This window comes from Halichoeres trimaculatus, unplaced genomic scaffold (genome assembly GCF_033239565.1).
Source record: "Halichoeres trimaculatus isolate MK-OKI-2021-1 unplaced genomic scaffold, fHalTri1.1 fHalTri1_scaffold_13, whole genome shotgun sequence".
Taxonomy (NCBI): Eukaryota; Metazoa; Chordata; class Actinopteri; order Labriformes; family Labridae; genus Halichoeres; species Halichoeres trimaculatus.
Window position 1 is genome coordinate 16379980 of NW_027437191.1, and position 13195 is coordinate 16393174.

At 38.6% G+C, this 13195-nt stretch overlaps 2 protein-coding genes across 4 annotated transcripts in view; one reads left to right on the forward strand and one right to left on the reverse strand.

Annotated features, from left to right (window-relative positions):
• The window catches only part of epb41l2 (erythrocyte membrane protein band 4.1 like 2), a 61466-nt gene extending 59825 nt beyond the window's left edge, over positions 1–1641 (reverse strand). Inside the window, exon 1 of one of the 2 annotated variants that reach the window (XM_074685064.1) lies at positions 1481–1641. The gene's annotated coding sequence lies outside the window, so the exon portion shown is untranslated. Of the gene's footprint in view, positions 1–1005; positions 1140–1480 lie in introns of those variants that run through there. The other variant, XM_074685066.1, reaches the window with a different exon arrangement.
• An 8818-nt stretch (positions 1642–10459) lies between these two features.
• Positions 10460–13195, forward strand: part of LOC141801877 (inositol-trisphosphate 3-kinase A-like) — a 35129-nt gene continuing 32393 nt past the window's right edge. The window contains exon 1 of one of the 2 annotated variants that reach the window (XM_074685188.1): positions 10460–10978. The gene's annotated coding sequence lies outside the window, so the exon portion shown is untranslated. The remainder of the gene's footprint in view (positions 10979–13195) is intronic. The other variant, XM_074685187.1, reaches the window with a different exon arrangement.

Sequence of the window (13195 nt, forward strand, 5' to 3'; positions counted from 1 at the left end):
CTCCTAATGTTTAGTCTAACTCATCGCACAAGTCGGACTTTTGCTTACAGATTTGAATGTCGAAACTGATTCAGATTTTACACTTGACATTCTACACGTCAGCACTATCTACACTAAGTCTGGTCAGATTGCACGCTGTCCTATCTGTTTGTGAACCAGATGAACCCTTGCCATCTGTCACACAGCATGACTTGTAATGCTCTCTGTAGAAACACATACACATGTACAGTACTGTATGTACACACATAATGGTATGCAGTCGAATACTAGTAAGACAGCAACACACGTCTTAACAGAAACTGTCACAGCAAAGGCCTGATCCATCAATACCGAAACCAATAATAGACTTATGGGAGACGTTTGAACCAATGAATAAGCAATTTAAGCAGAAATTGACAAATTTTTCGTTACATAATCAATGTACAGCTATTATTTTTTTTTAAAAATGAAAGATTTGAGAAACTTTTAAAGTACAATAATTAGAATACTTAAGTTTTAAAGTTACAATAAAGTCACGATTCATTTTTCTACATCTTGCAAACAGCCATTTTATGAGACGTACAATTGAACAACATCATACAAATGGAAAACGCCAATGATGTTGATTTTGCGTCTTGATTCGAGTGGACGTTAAAAGCCCCTTTCTTCCAGGTCTTTGATACTATCACTGCCATTACTGCATCGTAGAAACTCAGCTTAACTGAACTGCACTTCCCAAACATCCTTGTAAACAACTGAGCGGCGTGAAACTGAAACAAATCCCTCACAAACAAAACGTGTTCTCGTACTCGGAGGTCCACGACACAACGCCACATAAAATGGCTTACAATTCAACGTTTTTCTTCCTAACATCTCCGTGCTCTCCCTATCACCCATAACCTACTCGTTTAGTTGGCTCACGGTGAAAAAGCAGCAACATTAACCGCCCCCTAAACAGAGACGTGTGTTTGAACGTAGCGGTTACCTTAGCAGGATCAGAAGAACAAACCGCCGACGTAAACTCACCGTTAACGTAGCGGGAGAATTCACCTTTCTGTCTATCCACACCAGGAAATATAACCGCCACCACACACCTCGCTGGGTCTATTACTTTAAAACAAGTCCAGTGTTGCACACGCTACATGCTAGCATGAGTACTTTGATTTATACCACATCAAACACAACGCACCAGACACGGCGGGGCATGAGAGTAGTTTAGGTGATGATAACAGGGATAATGTGGAGGAAGATAGGCGCCATGGAGCGCCCTACATCGAAGGTATAAATGCAATTCCATTTAACGGATTTCAGAGAGAAACATGATGTTTCCTGACATATTTCAACAAACTGCTTTCAGATATTTTGGTTAAAAATGGAGATTAAGTGCTTAGTTTTCCAAAATCGACAGAAGACCACGTAAAATACCATAAAAAGCATTAAACCAACCGCACATGATAGCGTCTCCATCACGTGATTGTAAGGAGGAACAATGAAACGTTACCTTTAGTTATTTCCAACGGTGCTTGTAGGGAACTTTTCCAAACGTGGCCTATCGTTCGGTTCTCCTCAAAAAATAACGTTCAACCCACTATTCCCAGCCTCCAAAAATCTCACTGGAGTCCACACCGAATATCTGGCCAGGGCTCAAAACAGACGTGTCCATCATCATCAAGACCCGCCCAATACAGTGCGAAACATCTTTTTCACGCATCTCATTGGCTTAGAGGGGATACTGTAGGGGATTGGGAAATTCTATTGGTTGGCCGAGCTGTCTGTTTGAGTTGGAGGGATGGTCGATGCAGATGTGGCACTACCAGGGTGGCGAGTCAGCTCCCTCTAGAGGATATTGAGGTTCACTGCAACTTCTTATTGATGTTAACTGTTTGTCCTCCAACTCTAAATCTAGATTTTTTTTTCGAACCACTTTAAATTCTCACATTGGAATCGCAATTTACTATATATTGTTTTTTACCATTGAGTTAAAATAATAGAAATGTAAATGAAAACGTATCTAGTTACAACAAACCATGATGGATATTTTGGTGATTTTCTGAATGTGTATTTACTTTCAGTTATCTGTTTATTCATACTCACTCACATAAACTGAAAAGACTGTCTAAGCATTACTTCATCCTCTGCACACTCATACACACACTTATATGCACACAGATTCACTCGCATCCAGATTAGAGAAGCTCAAGTAATTGGCTTATAGTGCAAAGCAGCGTGGAGATTTGACATCCAAGAAAGTGGGGAAGTAAACAACCCCATAATAAGAACATCAAAGTTTAGAAGAACAATACGCACCACAAGAGGAAGATAAATGACAGATGAAGCAATAATAATGGCTTATTTGAATATACTCACCATGAGCAGAGCAGCACAGACCCAGCAGAAAGAGCCAAATGGAGCATGAACATAGAAAAACACAGAAGGAAGAAGATCAAAAGATTAAAAAATGAATAAATAGAATAAAAATTTTATCAATATTTGAATTTAAGGCTCCATGGAGGAACCTTCAGTTTGATCAAGCTTTGGCGCCCCCTGTGGACAGAAGCAACTAGTTATCCCCTTGATAGTTTTGACCTGTAGATACCCTGCTGCTTCACCTAACACTCAAATGTATGACTCATCAATACTTCTTTCCTTGAAATATGTTATTTGAAAAACAGTCGATCACTTTACCTGGTAGTAATTTTAGGTATCAACAATGATTTATGAATAGTTTTTTTTTCATGCTGATGATGACTGATTTTAGTCTGTTTCGCAACCAATCAAAAACTCCCCTTCTGACATTAGCAACAGTTGGATTCCTCAAACTCAGCCAAAATAAAGTTTGAGTACCATCAAAGCGTAACTAAATGCATATACATAATGCATGACCATGACACATGGCAAAGAGCTCGACCTTAAGTGACACAGCTGATATCTAATGGGAAAAAGACAGACCAGAGCTCTTCTCACGTGTGATAGCAAACAGACTCATCAGTTTCTTTTTATTGACTTAACATCCCCATGTAAGGAGAGTGAAAGGAAATACACCCACACCAGAGCATCTAACAAAACTAATAATAACGAGCTAAGCAAATTAAAGCAAATCTGCTTTGTTTCCTGAGACGTTGGGAAGTTTTATCTCCTATGCTGCTTGAATCTGGGCTGGTCCCTCAATGTAACACACAAAGGAGAGCAGCTCTGCCTCAGTTTGGGTCATAACCAGAACAAATCATGGTGCAAAAAGAAAAAAGAAGATAAAAATGTTTAGAAAGACGTGAAATAATTATCCTTTTAAAAGCAAAACATAAGAAAATAATCAAGACTGGTGCACATAAATTTGTTGCCATTAAAAAAAAATCCTCCACTGAATAATTCATAACATTTTGACACTGGTAAAAAGACAAAGAGATGCTTTTGGGTACCTCTGCATGCTCTTCAATGTGTCATATAACATACAAAAAGCAAACAAGTTACAAAATGTACCTGATCCTCAAAGGCCCAATACAGCAGAAATAGTTCCCACTCTGAGATTAAGACAGTCATCAGTCTTGACTCCACTTCTAATCAGCCTGACCTGATGAAAGCTCCCTCTAACTCCCTCTCTCCTCTCCCCACCTCTTATTCTGCACTTCACATACCGCTTTCCTTTTCTTTCTTTTTACTCACCTCGTCTCTCAATGTCTGCTGGCTCACTGTGCAGAAATAAACTCCTCTTGCGGTGTCCTACCCTGTTGATTGTGCCAATGTCAATAAGCCAGCAGGCTTTGCAGAATCACACACACACACATACACACATACTCATACAGTCAGGGAGCTACAGTAGGCAAGCCGTTGGGTTCCCATGCATGCACGAGATCAAGCCAGCGCAGATTCTCTGGAGGATTAGAGGAGAGTCCTTCTGAGGGGAATTACCCTCACACAGCCATCTGGACAGAAACAGCACTGCTCACTGGACCAAGCAACACCCAGCCAACTGTGTGCCCTCAGTCAACTACTGCCCAGTCATGTTTCAGACTGGAATCTATCCCTCTGACCTGATCAACCCTGATGTAAAAATCTGGGAACAGTGTTGAGAGAAAGCTTGCTTTGAGCTTGATCACTTCAAACACTGCTGTAAACGTAGCAGATACTTCAGCTCTGAGCTTACTTTTGTAGCCTAACTTATCAGACTTATGCTGTTCTGTCTTTCACTGCAATCAAATTCTTATTTTCTTTGAATGCCTGAGACAATTTATGTTTTGTTGTTGTTGTTGTTGTTGTTGTTATTCTTCCTTTTCTTCTTCTTCTTCTTCTTTTTCCTCTTTTCCCCAAATTTTGATATTTATTGCTCTATTTTGTTGCTTCTATTTTTTTTTATTTTTTAACAAACATGGCACTGGATTTTTTGGCTTATCCTTTCACGTGTCATTTGCAAAGATTAATTTTCCACATATTAATATTGACTGTTGCAAAAAAAAAAAAAAAAAACTATGCTTAGGATAACAAATATTTAGCTCCATTGAAAAAAAAAATAATAATAATTGAGAGAAGGGGCTCGTTTTTTTAAGGATTCACCATGGACCTTCGGTTTAATCTATTCCTCTATTCCTAATGTGGACAATGGCTTCTGCATAACCCTGGCACTGACAGGCCTCTAGAGAGCTGGCCAATCAGAGTGAAGGAGTCTATATGAAGTGGGTAGCCTTAAAGTTTGACAGCGGCTAAAATGAATATCTGCAAACAGAGGCTGAAATAAAGCTTTTCTTAATCATCAGTGTGTGAAAAAAGTTTTTTTTTCTTTGACTGTAACACGTAAAGCGTTACCAAAGGGACACCATAGGGACAGTATACAGCCTTAACCTTCAAGGCAAAAATCTTACAAATTCCGTTACCATCAAGAAATCCACTTGCTACATAAAAATTCAGCTAAATTCATTTAAATAACTCTTCTATTTAAAAAAATAGCTCTGGTACATTGCAAATCAGTTAGGGGGCAGATAGGGGCATATTTTTACATAAATAATACACTAAGTCATGTCTGGTAAAGATCAACAAAGTTTGAAAATGTTAGATCTATTTTGTTTAAAATTTCCTCATAATGTAATCCACAGTCAAAGATATTTGACTACAGGTATGGCACTGGGCCTTGAGGAAACAGGATTGTGGTTAGTAACAGTTACAAAGTGAAACCTACACCACATACCTCGGTGATCAAAACATGAACCACTGGATGTGGTCAGCAAGGGAGTACACACTTATGGCTTTATTGTCTGATGTTTTTGCTCATGAACAACATTATGCAAAACTGATGTTAGCAAGTATAATCCAGTTTCTAAAATCAAGTGTAAAAAATATGACAGGAAATCAAGAAAAAAAATAACATATTGCAGTTTCCTATTCCCGTAAACATGTGCACAAGGCACAAGCAATAACACCTAGTCCAAAGAAGTACAGCTTGAAAACATTTTAAAAACACAACATAATGCAAACACAGCTCATTTTCACACGCTCACACACACAGACATAAAACTGTAACTTACCTAACAACTTGCTCGCAGTGAAACAAGCTGCTGGATTGGACAAAGTATTTCCTTGAATGACTCTTTTCCTCTTACTCTCTGTAATGTATCCTAATATGTCTGAACAAATACTCAGACACTGAGTAAATACTCCCCACCTGTTTGTTTTACATTATGCTAGCCACTTGCTTCCTCCTTTATCTCTCCCCCCTTCTATTGCTTAAGCTCTTTTTGTGAGTGAGGTAACTCTAAACAGCAAGATCAGGTGTCAGCTAATGAGGAGTGGAAGAGGAAGAAGAAAAAGAATATGAAGGAGGAACAACCTGACGGACCAACAGAGATAGATAAGAAGACAGAATTAAAAGAGGGAGGAGCAGTGGTTTTGCACCCATGGGTGGTACCACTACTACCTGATCCATGCGGGTAAACAGACTGAGATGATTTTTTTTTTTTTTTTAAATGTTTGATCTAGAACTTGTTCTTCTGTTATCTTAATGACTGACCTCCAAGGGTTTCCGTTTGATTGAAGGTTAGATAGTTTAGGCCTTCATGGTGTTTGTGTGAAGCAATCCAAGAACTAGTACGTATGTCTGGATGTGTGTGTGTCCAGAATTCATTAAACTTTAACAAGTAAGCACACAAAGGTCAATGTGTGTGAACATGTAAAAAAAAATGCAGTGGACTCAAGGTTATACCCATAATACTGGACTATGTTGACATGTTTACTTATCTTAACAGCACAGATAGTCCCACGCTCTAAAGGCACTTGAATGCTCCACAACAGACTGGTTCTATATCAGCTTCACTTGAAAAAGTATTGTCTTCACATTAAGAATACTAGTCATCCTACCAGTTTATGTGAGAGATCAACCACCTAGCATTGGAGTCATTCTTTATGTGCAGAAGTGTCAAAAGTATTCACATTCAGTGCTCAAGTAGAAGTATAGATAGTACGGTTTAAGAAAACTTTTGTAAAAGTTGAAGTATTAGCTTGAGTTTATACTTAAGTTAAAAAAATAAAAATAAAAAAAAGAATGACTTAAGGTTTAGGCAATTTAGGCAGAAAGGTTTCGTTTCTTTGTATGGATCTTTTTGTTTGTTTGTTTGTTATTTTTGACAGGCTGGAATGAGAAGAAGACGAAATTACACAGGAGTAACAGGGCTATTTTCAAAATGCAGGGAGTAAAAAGAACAGATATTGGTCTGAAAATGTAAGTAAAGTTAAAAAAAAAAAAAAAACTACTCCAGTAAGGTAAGAATACCTCAAATTTCTACTACCGTGGAGAACGGTGCCAATGCCTCACTGTATGTCATGCATATCCCCAAAAGACCGCCAGAGGGCAGCAACTCCTCTCTGTATCAACCGTCTCATCTGAAAGCGTTACAGAAAACAAACTTCCAAAGCTCTGATTTCATGACATAGCCAGAGCGATGAGTTCATTTTTTGGCGGGATAAGTCCAAACATCCTCACTAGATGAGCTCCACTTTGATATTTAGGACACAAAGTCACACACACACTGAAGGCTTCCTGTAAAAAAATGTGAGGAATTTGGGGTATTTCATACGAAGTGAACTGAAGAAACATCTCACAACACATTGAAACTACAGTTCACTGTGCTCACTACACATCCTTACTAGTGTTATCAAAGGCTTCTCATGTTAGTTTAACATGTAACAAGATAAAAACCAGAAACTTTAGTATATTTCCAAGTTAGATCTTAAAAGACACTTTTTGATAAATCTAATTTCATTTTGAGATGCAAAACATGTTTGTATAACATACAGAATTGTTCAAACTCCAAGGGACTCTACTGCTTTAAACAATAGAAGGAGAATAATACAGTGTTTTTAGTTTCAGCTTCAGAGTCTGTTTCCTCTAACTGTCCAGTTTTGATTCACTTTTGTTTCAAATCCCCCTGAAACTCAAGAGGGAGCTCTCCAGATTCTTCTCAGCAGCCTCCAGTTGTCCAGACTCTGCCCCCACATAACTCAGGCAAACCTGACGTAAGCGTTTCCTGTCTCAAGTAGAAGCACTGGAAAGAATCTCATCCTCCTGATCCATTGTTGAACTTATGTTAATAGGACTGAATCTTGAGAGTCACGGTCCTTTAAAAGGTTGTGGCCTATAGACCACTGTGTGGCCCCTTAATGACTCCTCTCAGACTCTACAGGTTGTTTCCTGTGGTCAACAGATTGTCCCCTTTAAGTTAAGTTGTCTTGCTTTACAAGATATACTTTTATCTGGAAAATTGTATGTTCGTTCAAGATATCTTGTTTTTGCCCTGTGAAGAGCCTGGTTTCAGAAACAATCGTGGATTTCCCCCCTGTTTTAACAGGAACCATTCAGCTTAGACAGCTTTAAATGTTTTCAAATGGTACTCAGAGATCATGGCTGCACGGAATATTCCATATTAGGTCCAGGATTTTTTACAAGTTACCTCACTATTTTCCTGTTTTGAAAAAAGCCTCTTATTGACTAAACACTGTGACACTCTGACTCTCTGTCCCTGAATCTCAGTTTCCTTTGAAGCCTGAAAGCTGAAATATTTACTTGGGCATTGCTGGGAACAGGCAGGGATTGGGATTGCTTCAGGACCAAAATCTAAAGCCATGGAAATCTGGAGGAAAACAAACACAATCTCATTATTTCAGTAACAGAAGCGTTTGACAGTTTATGGTTAAAAAAAAAAAAAAAAAAAGATTTGCTCTTGCCTTCTTTTGGCTTTTTTAATAACTATTACCTATGTTGTAATGTGGAATCATCACAGTATTGAAACAGGATTCTGAATACAGGCCTTTACAGTATAATCAGGAGCACCTACTGTCACATGTCTTTCCATCATGGTGACTGATTGGACTGCTTGTGTAGACAGTGTTTTTGATTGACTGCTCTCTCAGTCTGCTGTTAGCTGTAAGTCACCCACAGAGCCATCATGCTGTGATTGTTGTTTCTGGTGCATTGATTTAGGTGACTCACGGAGTACCTCCGCCCTCACTGGTGTCTAAGTAGTTGAAGTAATGTAAAACACCTGTTTGGCAGTTTGTCTTTATAAATCTGCCTTGATGAACAGTGAATAGTTTCCCATTTTAGCCTGGTGGTAATCAGTAATTATACCTTTCATACTCTCATCCAAAAAATCTGCAGCTTTAAGTGCATAGGGAGTTACAAAGCACAAATTATGTATTATTAAATTTATGTTTGTTTTGTTTTGGTAGCTGTGAGTTCTTTCCCCGAACACAAGTCGAGCATTTATGCTATCTCAGTCACCATTACATTTCATAAAATTTCTTTTACCTGCTTGCAAACTGTCATTGTAATTAAAGAAATACAAACCTTAGCAGTATAATGCAATTTTAAACACAAACCAACCCACAGTGGGTGACATTAAATGGCAGCTTTATGTTCTTTCATAATCTATAATAATCCAATGTTTACATTGTAACACTGGTACATTTGAATGGTAATGAAAGACAGAACTTGTTAATGGAATATCAATATTAGCCTATGGACTGTCGTAGCTCCACACATTTTTGTATAGTGTTTTCACATGATGCAATCAACATGAACCATGTTGGAGACACTCACAACTGAACAGAATTAAAAACTACTGCTGCGTTTTTTTGCTCCGTTAATTGGTTGAACGTAGGAAAACATTTCATATGCTTTTGACTACCAAGAGTTATCACCGATTGGGGTGTAGGATGCAAAAAATTGTCAGAGGCTAGTTAGTAACAACCAACTTTTTGTATAGGTCTCTCCTGCTAACATTTTTCTTGCTGGCTAAGTCCTTCACAGAGAGTTTTAGCGTGCGCTGTATGTTTTTCCACATTTGTTGGCAAATAAGACAAAAAATCACATTTTACCATGCATTTATATCTCTGTCCATTCAATAGTTATGTTTGTGTACCTCCAATGCTGCTGCACATCCGGGTAACTACCCAAATCGTGTCGTCAGTGCAAAAACCATTGACTTTTTTGGGACACTTGATTGCTATACCTTCACTTTTGTGCAGAGGTGTCAAGTAGCTAAGTTAAAATACTTTATTACCTTACTTAAGTAAAAATTTGGGGTCGCTATACTTTACTTGAGTAATTATTTTTTAGCTGACTTTTTACTTCTACTCCTTATATTTTCAGGCAAATGTATATACTTTCTACTCCACAGATTTTAAAAATAGCCTCACTACTCCTGTTTCATTCCAGCTTGTCATCATTCAAAAAGACACACACCAAACTAAGCAAAAACCTATCCTGAAATTGCTGAGATTGGACCACCTGCATTGTGGATGGATGAGATGTATAAACGTAATACTATTTCAGCACCCTATTGGTTTGTATCCCTATTGGTTTGTACTTCAGCAAGGATATAACAGAGTATTAGCATGAAGATGTCTGTTGCAGAGACTCAGGAGGAGGGATGAACTATATGAACTATAAGCTTCTGTGGTACAGCCTAAGCTTTTGACTTTAATGCCCCCCCCATACTTTTACTTTCATACTTTGAGTAGTTTTGAAACCAGTTTTACACTTTTACTTAAGCAAAAAGCTTGAGCTGATACTTCAACTTCTAAAAAAGTATTTTTAAACCCTATACTTATAGTTGAGTAATGAATGCAATACTTTTGGCACCTCTGCTTTTGTGGGCTTTAATATGTTATTCATCATTATTATAAAATTAATAATGCAGCTTACTAAACTAGCCCATATATTTCCATCAGTGTTGTCTCGTGCTTGTGCCTACTGGCGAGTTTGTGCACGCGCTTTTCATGTTCGTCTGAGGGCTTCCCCCACTACACTGCACGTGCATGTTACAACTGGCAGCAAAATTCGGGCGCGCGGACGTCTTTTCAGTGTTTTTATCAGTGAACTCTGTGTGTGTGTGTGTGTGTGTGTGTGTGTGTGTGTGTGTGTGTGTGTGTGTGTGTGTGTGTGTGTGTGTGTGTGTGTGTGTGTGTGTGTGTGAGAGAGAGAGAGAGAGAGAGGGAGAGAGAAGAGGCTGTGTTGTCGCTTCCGGCTTCAAACAGTCAGACAGCGCTTTACTACGAGCGCAATCGTTGTCACACATGACAACAAAAACCTTAAAAGCTATCGAGAAACTATCCCGACGGCTAGCTGTGGCTGAATTTCTCTGCAATACTCGGTACGAAAGACTTTGAAGTTTCCCTTTAACAACTGAACAAGAAAAGCTGGTTGAAGAGAAGGAAAGACATTTCATCTTCTTCTGTGGAGGAGGACTTTTGGTGGAAAAAAAAGGTGTAAGAAGCAAGCAGGACCCGGGGGGAGCGTCGAACAAGTTTGTGTTTGGGAAGAAAGAATCCAAAGAGAGAGGAGAAAGTCGGAGTTGTCGGTGCACGAGGAGCAGTTACTCTGCATGTTTCTGTGTGTCGAGTGTGAGACAGACAGAAGAGTCCTCCTCCCTGCTTTGCTGCTGCTTTCTGACAGAAATATTAGTCAGAGCACTTACAGAGCGTCAGAGGAGCCTGGAGAGGACGGGACAGCTCCAAGGTAAGACAGCACACTGCTGGCATGTCAGGTATTCCATCTCAACACTGTAGTTTTGTTTTATAGTATGTGTTGCACTTTGGGATCACCTTTACCTGCAGGGCCCAGTGATCATGGAGAAAGTGGTTTCGTCTTCGTCATCTTATGGTTGCATATTGTGTTAATTTTAAATTATATGTTTTAAACACAAATGCTTTTTTCCCCTATTAATATGTTACAGCACCATATTATTTTGCATTTAAACTACATTCAGACGTAAGAGTTCTCAGTCAGTCTAGAGAGGGTTCCTGGATCATACCTTAAAAAATCCAAATACTAACACCAAACATCTTTACGGCCTGAGGCAGCCCTGTAACAAAAGTTTGCATATACTAATGAATTGAAACCCAAACACTGACATCAACATGTCAGGTCTTACTGGCTGCTGCATCGCTTTGCTCTTCAGAAAAGCATACCTGTATGTTTTGTGCATCATGTGTCAGGCTTGCAGCTGGATCAAAGATCTTGATTATTACTTCTTTTTTGTTATGAATTTATATAGCTGCAGCTCATGAATGTTTCATTGTTTACCTCTATTTAAAATGCACATCTGCACATTTCTCTGTGCGTCATCAAACACCAGCTTGTACTTCTTCCTCAAACAGACCCTAAAAACAGTAAATATGCACTGTTGGAAATTAAAAAACAAATAAATAACATGATAAGGATTATCTCAAACTTTATTTGGGTCAGGGTACCCCCTCTGCTGACATAGATTCTCCCATAGGAGCATCCTAATTGCAGAAGGTGACACTCATGGGTATTGTGTTAAAAGCGCTTCATGTTTTGATGATTTATGAATATGTATAACCTGCACATTAACGTTGCACCACCACAAGAAAACTCAGACAGAAAAATTACAGGTAGAACAGATTAATCGTGCATCTTGAGGCATTTTATCATAACACCGCTCTGGCCTACCATCTGTTCATGTGTGTTTCAAGGAAAAATCTTCATCAGCATCTTCTGAGCGTCTCCTCACAGTCTGAATATCTTTTATTTTTCTCTTAAGAGCTTCTTTGCCCACTCGTGTGGGCAGATGGGCAGTAAGAACGCTCCCACAGTCCCACGCACGCTGACATCAGGCCGTGCTGAAGCACAGACAAACCGTGCTGAGTTACATGTGCGCTTATTTACACCAGAATCCTCCGGACTAATATTTGTTTGAATTTGGCTTTCTCTTTATTGTGGCAGCCAGGTTTGGTGTGCTAAAGGCAGGACTGTTTAATCATGATTACAGCTATCAGAGCAGTACAAAGTCATGGTCAGGGTTAGCTTTACTTTCCTGCTTTATGGATAAGGTTATGTCATGGTGGTATGTTATCTTATGTTTGTCAACAACATTCTTTTTTGTATCAGAGTTCAACTTTATCACAAAGTGTTCTCTTCTTGGACGATACTATCTTCAAGAGACATGGAGCTGAGAGGGATTCGGGGGAAGAAATAGGCTGCATGTTTTTGCTATCCACTCTGAGCTTAACCTTTTAAGACCCAGCATCCACATATGCGGACATTACATTTTTGCCTCTCAGACCCATGATACTTCATTTAGGGATGCACAATAGTATCGGCACAATATCGGTATCGGCTGATAAAAGCTTAAAAACACGTTATCGGTATCAGAAGATATGAAAATTTCTGCTGATATGCACAGCCGATAAGGTGCTATTCAGTTAGGATTATTATTATTTTCGATCTGAAAAATAAGCTTCTTAAATAAAATGTAGCACTTCATTTATTTGCACTGCAGAGCTCTGTGTCTGTCACCAGGTTGTTACAGTAGCTCTAAAATAATCAAATGCAACTTGGTTATGTTTAAAAATGCATTGTACATTTAAAGTTCATGTGATCTAAAGAAAATATTTTTCTGTATTTCAATACGGAATGTCTTGAGTTTGAAAAATAATACATTTCTTATTTATGGTAAAATCAAATGTTTTTTGTCTTGTTTTATGTGTGTTTCTTAAACAAATAAGACCGTCACAATAAGAGTAACATATAAATTCCAGTACAGGATAGACTTAGCTTTCTTTACAGTGAAAAAAACAAACAAACTTTTGATTATCTGTATCGGTATCGGCCAAAAGGGGTTTTGATATAGTGGCATATCGGATATCGGCAAAAATCCAATATCGTGCATCCCTAACTTCATTTTTTTCAACTTTGACCTATTAGCCACAT